Source organism: Microtus ochrogaster, chromosome 24, assembly GCF_000317375.1.
Source record: "Microtus ochrogaster isolate Prairie Vole_2 chromosome 24, MicOch1.0, whole genome shotgun sequence".
NCBI lineage: Eukaryota > Metazoa > Chordata > Mammalia > Rodentia > Cricetidae > Microtus > Microtus ochrogaster.
This window is the reverse complement of record NC_022024.1, coordinates 24,007,249-24,014,444: the sequence shown is the minus strand read 5'-3', so window position 1 is coordinate 24,014,444 and position 7,196 is coordinate 24,007,249.

Genomic DNA, 7,196 nt, shown 5'->3' with positions numbered 1-7,196 from the left:
GGACTTCCAGAGACTGAGCTCCAGAACCACGAATGAGAAACGGCCCACGTTCAAGGCCATCTAATCCTAGGAAAGCACTGTCCTTGTGATATTACTAATGGCTGCTTCACCGGGGAAAGAGAGAACATTTGACTTGAATTAACTTCTGCTTCCTGTTCAAGTGAGATCAACCCGAAAGCTCCAATGTGATCACAGCCTGGCTGACCCATGGCAAAGCTAACAAATGTTGAAGTTGGCCAGGGGCGCTTGGGACTGGATGCCAGTGTCATAATGATGCATTGTTCTGTTCTTAGCAGTTTGTGGGGGCCCGTCCTGAGAAGGATTTCACTTCAGACTCAGGAGGCGAAAGGTTAAGATTAAGGCTGAAAAGAAAATAACCTTCGGAATTCAAGCTCCAGGAAAGGAACTGTGAGCAGACTTTGTTCCTTCCAGAAGTGTCCTGAATGTAGGTCAACATTAAGTAGTGCACGCCAAAGCCCGGGCTTACAGGAAACCTGGGTGGGGCTAGAAAAAGAGGAAAATCCAAGTGTGTGAAAAAGCGTTGAGTAAGAGAAAGGGGAGGGAAGGGCAAAGGGAAGCCGGTTCTCGGTACTCCTTGTTTTATTTTGTTTTTCCCCTTGTGTGTGGTGCCGGAGTGGAATCTGGGGACTCCCAGATGCTGTGCAATTGCTTTGCCACTAAGCCAAATCCCCTGTGTGCTTGTCTTCTTGACCACTTCTTATTCTCCAGCCCCCATCCCAGGAAAGGGATTATACACAAGGAAACTCCTTCCTTGCCCCAGACCTGGTCACCGGAGCGGGAAAACAGGGCAGCGCTCCACTGATTCCACTTCTGGATTCTGAGGATATCCCAGTGACCGTTCCACCGCTTGCCCATTGTAAAGTAAACCCATGTGAGTGGTACCCTGGAGGTCGCTGGCATGAGTCCGGATGAGTTCAAGAAAGCAGGATGGTCCTACTTCCCTCTATCAGGTGATTATTCCTGGGATGCTCTGAGCATCCTCCAGACGTGTTCCAGACCTGGCTGTGAAGGGGAAGCTCGTGATTTTGCAGTTACTCGGTGCCTACTGTCTCAGGAGGAGATGTTACCCTCTGCAGATAAAGTGTGCCCATGTGGGTCTGCATGGTTCTACTTCCTTTACTTTCTATTTTTTAACTCCAAGCTTACAGAAAAGATGAAAAATAATGCATAGGATTACTATTATTATTATTGTTGTTGCCACCTTTTACCCAAACTCTCCCACTGCTAAAGTTTTGTCAGCTTTGACTGCTCACCATCGAAGATCTGTCAGTCATCTTTCCTGAAAACTCCTGAAAACGAGGCGTGGTGCATCAGGCCACTGCAACTTTCAAAGCCAATTTCTCCATAAAGGCAGTCCAGTTAGGAAAGCCAGAAGTTAGGGCTGCCTGGTGGTTCAGCTGGTAGAGCGCCAGCAGCATATAAACCAGGCGTGGTGGCACACACCTTTAATCCCAGCAATTGGGAGCCAGAGGCAGGCAGGAGTGGTCAAGGTTACCCTCGCCTACAAGGTGAATTAGAGGCCCAAAGCAAGTCGGACGAGAGCAGGAAGTTGATCCTTGTAAGGTCACGACTTAACCCACCCTTTTCATTCAGATCCCCCTACTGGTCTGCTGTGCTCAGAAAAATAGGGCTTCCTTCTGTTTCTAGGACGACGCAATCTGAGACTGTGTGTTGCATCAGCTGTGATGGCTCCAACCTGCGCAACGATTCTGCAATGGTTGTTTGTTTTCATGACCTCTGTCCATTCCAAGATTCGACCCATGACTTTGTAGAATTTAGGTTTGTGTGATGTAGCCCTTTGATTGACTCCATTTGGCCAGGTATATGGCAAAAGTCATGCCATGTTTCTTCAGAATGTCCCATCATGGAGCATACATGGTCAGTTTGTCCTAGTATTTCTGGTATTCACCTTTCTCTCAAATCAAAACCAAGCAGCTATGCTTAACACGGTAGAGTGCAGGCTAAATGTCACCACTTCAACTATAATGGTTGTCCTTGCTCCAGCCCTGTACAGGAACAAGAAAAAAAAAATCATGCCCCCAAAGAAAGTACAGTACTGAAGTGGCCATATTTCCTCAACTGAATAATTTCCTTGATTAGGTCTGGGAAGAAAAATACAATTTGTTTTTTCTCTCCTAACAGAAAAGGGTGTATTATGGCTGACACATTCAGGAAGTACCAAGTTTGCTGTTAAACAGATTATACGACGCGATTGTGAAATATCAAAGCAGGAGTTTACTCTGGGTCGTATTTCGACCGCCAATTCTCAAAGCCATTGATCCACCCTGCTTATTACAGCTATACCTAACTAACCCTAACCCTACGTGAGTGCCAACTTCCAAACGTGTCCGGTGTAATCCAAATGTTAACCGTAGCTGAGAGGGGATTGGAGAGATACAAACGCAATGCTGGGACTGTGAATTCGGGGGAAGTTGTTTCTAAGAGAAGAGGCACACCGGAAGCAAAGCCATGGCCCCCTGCAGAACCCTGAGGCCCCTATAGAAGAGGCTGCACCAGAAGCTGCAGAGTTGAGCCTCAGGAACCAATTCATTTAAAAGTTGAGGGGGTCTAATGTCAGGTCAGAGGAGGCGCATATTTTAAATTTAAGTTATGATCGACAGATCTATAAAGGCAAAACTCATTGTGATTTTATATTACCTACTTCCTTATTTATCGTGCATTTGTTTGGAGAATTGGCTTATGGTTTATTATTGTTGTTGTTCTTGTTTCTCTGAGATAGGGTTTTTTTTTTTCTGTGTAGCCCTGGCCGTGCTGGAACCAGGTTGGCCTCAAATTTTGCTATCTGCCTGCCTCTGCCTCCCAAGTGCTGGGATTGGATTAAGACATGAACCACTATCGCCAGCCTGGTTTTGTTCTTTTAAGGCTGGGCTGCATGCACGTAACCAAGGCAGGCTTCAGATTTTCTATGTAACTCTAATCTTCACAACTGATCACCTCCCATACTGCCGCCATGGTTTTATGTCTACTTCATACACTATGGACACAATGTCCCCCACACTGTTGCCACTTGGAGTGACTGGCCAAGAGAAGAAGATGATGCTCTTTCCAGTAAATTCTGGTAGTTTCCTTGAACAAACCAGTCAGCGTGATTGGGTTCAAAGCAGTTGGATGTCACAATCCAAATTAAGCCTCAGAGAAGTAAACAAACCCGGGGACACTTGTCAGCAAGAGCTGGACCCAAACTGTCGTGACCACAGACCACTCGATCCTGGCCACTAGACATGCCCTTCCATACCTTCCAGCAAAAGCCAGGTGAGATCCAGATCTCTTCACACATTCCCCACAGGATTTATAGGCAGTATCTGAGCTGGAGCTAGAAAAAAGAAAGCTCCATGGAGCTCAGGGAGCCAGGCTTAAGAGCTACCTGACCTGAGTGGGCACAGAATGCCTGGCTCAGCCAGTTCAGACAGGGATCCGGATCCTATCTCACCCCTGCCAAAGCACCACTTCTAACAGTCTCTTTGCTGATACCTTCAGGCGGTGACTCCTCTAAGTACATTCTACATGCTAAAAAATCGAATGTAAAAGTTGATTTTTCTTTGATCATCTTATATATTAATTCATCACCCCTTGGGCTGGCAATTAGAGTTAATGCCAAAATGCAGGAGATGAATATGAAATATTTTGTTTTCTTACTAAAGATAATTTAAAAAAAAAACAGCATATGACGTGAAAAATTAAAAGTAGGGTAGAAGGCTGAGCTAGCATTTCAGTCTCCTTTCTTTTGTTTTTTGGTTGTTTTTTGTTTTTGTTTTTTGAGACAGGGTTTTGCTGTGGCTTTGGAGCCTGTCCTGGAACTAGCTCTTGTAGACCAGGCTGGCCTCAGACTCACAGAGATCCACCAGCCTCTGCCTCCTGAGGGCTGATATTAAAGGCTATCATATCACCACACCCTTCAGTTTTCTCTCTTGAATGCACAAACCAAAATATTTTACACACATACACCTCTCTTTACCTATTGCAATCAATAATTTCGTATTTCAGGCAGAAAATTAAGACTACTGATGATATAAATTATTTTTCTAAACCTAGGGATGATTTTTAAGAGTTATTTATATTGCTATGTGTCACAAAGAAGGAGAGAGACAGCACTGATGGGCTCCAAAGATTTTACTAATTCACCATATAAGCGGTCACTGATGGCTCAGAGCTGCAGGGCCAGGACTCGGGAGCCTTGTTTTGGATGACAGCCCCGAGCAGGGCAGAAGCGGGGTTTACAATCACAAAAATCACAAACATTGGTTGCCAGGTTACAGTTACAGTTGTCACCAATCAGGATTTAGAGAGTAGGGGCTCCCTTGAATGTTCCATCATTGTCAATGGCCATACAATGCAAGCCTTTCAGTGCAATCAATCAGATTCATTTGTTCCTTCTGTTGTTAGGAACAGCCATGGTGTTTTTAGAGAGCTAAAAATTCATAATGACTATTTCCATGGTTTACAGAGGAGGTTGGTCAGCCATTGGAAAGTTCTGAGCTCCCTCAGGGCCTGAGTATTTTATTTCACCCTACAGATAAAATGGAGTCTGAAGTCAAAATGGCAGTACTCAGGCTAAGGTGCTTTTGCCTGATCTCTTCAATATTGCCAATGTATTTTCATTTCTATTTATCAAAATCCTGGCTTCTTCAGCCGACTAGATACTTTTGTAAGTAATATATATCAATATATCTCTCTCTCTCCGACTAGATACTTTTAATGTAGGGAAAATAACTCATCAAGGTGTGTGGGAGCCATTTTTGGCTTTTTGAGGGAGAACCTCCCTCTTCAGCCCAGGCTGCCCCCAAACTCACAGTAATCCTCCTGCCCCAATTTTGAAAGTGCTGGAATTGCAAGGGTGAGCCACTAAAACTGGCCTGAAGTATTTTAAAACTATCACACAGATGAAAATGAGAATTCTTTTGCCAGCGTGGATTTAGTGGTAATGGTGCAGCTGGTGACACTAAGGCATTCCTAGTTGTTTTAGTCTTAAGGAAGCTCAAAACAGGCACAAGAGAGGCGTCAGGTAACTTCAGAATTTCCAAAACAAAGGAGCACATATATAGCCAAACTTTCTTTGAACCACTAGCTCTCAAATAATGATACAGAGACTTCTTAATAAGTATGAAAACTTGGACTGGAGAGATGTCTCGGAGGTTATGAGCACTGGTGGTTCTTGCAGAGGTCCTGAGTTCACTTCCTAACAACCACATAGTGCCTGAAAACCATCTATAATGAGATCTGGTGCTCTCTTCTGGTGTGCAGGCATACATGCAGACAGAATGCTGTATATATGATAAATAAATAAATCTTTTTTAAAATCTATGAAAGCTTAACCTTAGGTTAGGCTTGTCTTCAACTAGCTCTTATAACTTAAATTAGCCCGTTTATATTAATCTATGTTCTACCAGGTTACTTGTTACATTGATTGGTTTAACAAAAAAAAAAACCTGACTGGCCAATGACTGGACAGGATAAGGTTAGGCAGGAAAACCAGGCTAAGGACACTGGGAAGAAGAAGGGCGGAATCTGAGGAGTCTCCAGAGGTCGTAAGGAGATGCCACGAGATGCAGAGCGAGCAGGACAGGAAGGATGTATGTGAGGTAAACAAGCCTCAGGGCAACACACAGATTAATAGAAATGGGTTAATTTCAGTTATAAGAGCTACCTAAAGTCAAGCCTAAACTATAAGCTGAGCATTTTGGGGGGTGGGGGAAGCCGAGCATTTATATTAATATTAAGTCCCTGTGTGGTTATTTGGGAGCCAACTGGCAGCACAGAGCTGACTGGAGAACAGAGAGAAACTCTGACTACAGAGGCACTTACCAGATACATGTAAAAGTTTCTCTTTCTTCTAAATAAACTGTCAGTTTTTCCTCCTTTTATTTCATATTGAAGATTGAACCCAGGGTCCTGCGTGCCAAGCAAGTGCTCTATCGCTGATCTTCATCCCCCATCTCTTTTATATTTTTCAAGACAGGTTCTCACTAGGTTGCGCTGGCTAGTCTTGAACTCATGCTGTAGCTCGGACAAGGCTTGAATTTGTCATCTTCCTGCCTCGGCCTCCTGTGTGCTGGGATTATAGGCCCATGAGCAGAGCTTTTATATTAACATGTCCTCTGCATACTGTGGAGAGCCACACTGATTGATTACTCTGTTGCTAGAGCCAGTGGTTCCAAACCTATTCTCCTCTGGAAAATCCTGCCAACGAACAACTTGGCAGAGACTCTTGATTATTTCCTTAAGAAAAACTCCCAGATGCAGCAATGCCAAGTGAAAGTTCCCACGCACTTTTCTTTCTTCTTGTCCTGTGTGATATCTGCTTCCTTCTTTCGTACCTCTGGTCTTATCGCATTTCCTTAGGTAATTCCTTCTGCTTTTCCAGGCTTCCCTCTCTCGGCTGATAGCATGGCTTCCTATTTCCGTGAGAAAAAAAATAGATGTTGCTGGAAGTTTCCACAACCCACTTTCCACTCTCTGTGGTCATGTCCTTAGCCCAGTTCCCTGGAGGCTGAAGAGTTGGCTTCTCTTTAGCTCTGACCCTGGCCTGCCCAGTCACACTGCTCTGCTAACTCTCTTTTATGTCTCTTTCATTAGCCGTTTTCTCCTCTTTCCCATGGATCATTTTCATTAGCCTCTAACAATTCTTATTTTTCCCTTCCTTAAAAATGAGTAGACTGTTTCCTTTTGTTGGTTCCATTTGCACTTTTAGACCCAGATTTTTTGTTGTGGTCGTTCTTCTTCTTCTTCTTCTTCTTCTTCTTCTTCTTCTTCTTCTCCTTCTCCTTCTCCTTCTCCTTCTCCTTCTTCTTCCTCCTCTTCCTCCTCCTCCTCCTTTTTCTTTCTTCTTCTTCCTCCTCCTCCTCCTTCTTCTTTCCTTTTTCTCTGCCTCCTTCCCCCTCCTTCTCCTTGTCTTCCTCCTCCCCTCCTCCCCCTCCTCTTCTTCTTTCTTTTCCTCTTCTTCTTCTTCTTCTTTTTTGATTTTTTTAAGACAGGGTTTCTCTATAGCTTTGGATACTGTCCTAGAACTCAGGCTGTAGACCAGGCTGGCCTTGAACTCACAGAGATCCATATCCCACCACGTTCTGAGTGCTGGGATTAAAGGCATGCGCCACCACTGCCCGGCTGACTTCTACTTCTTATCATATACCTCCAACCCAGGATCTTGGCTTTAATAT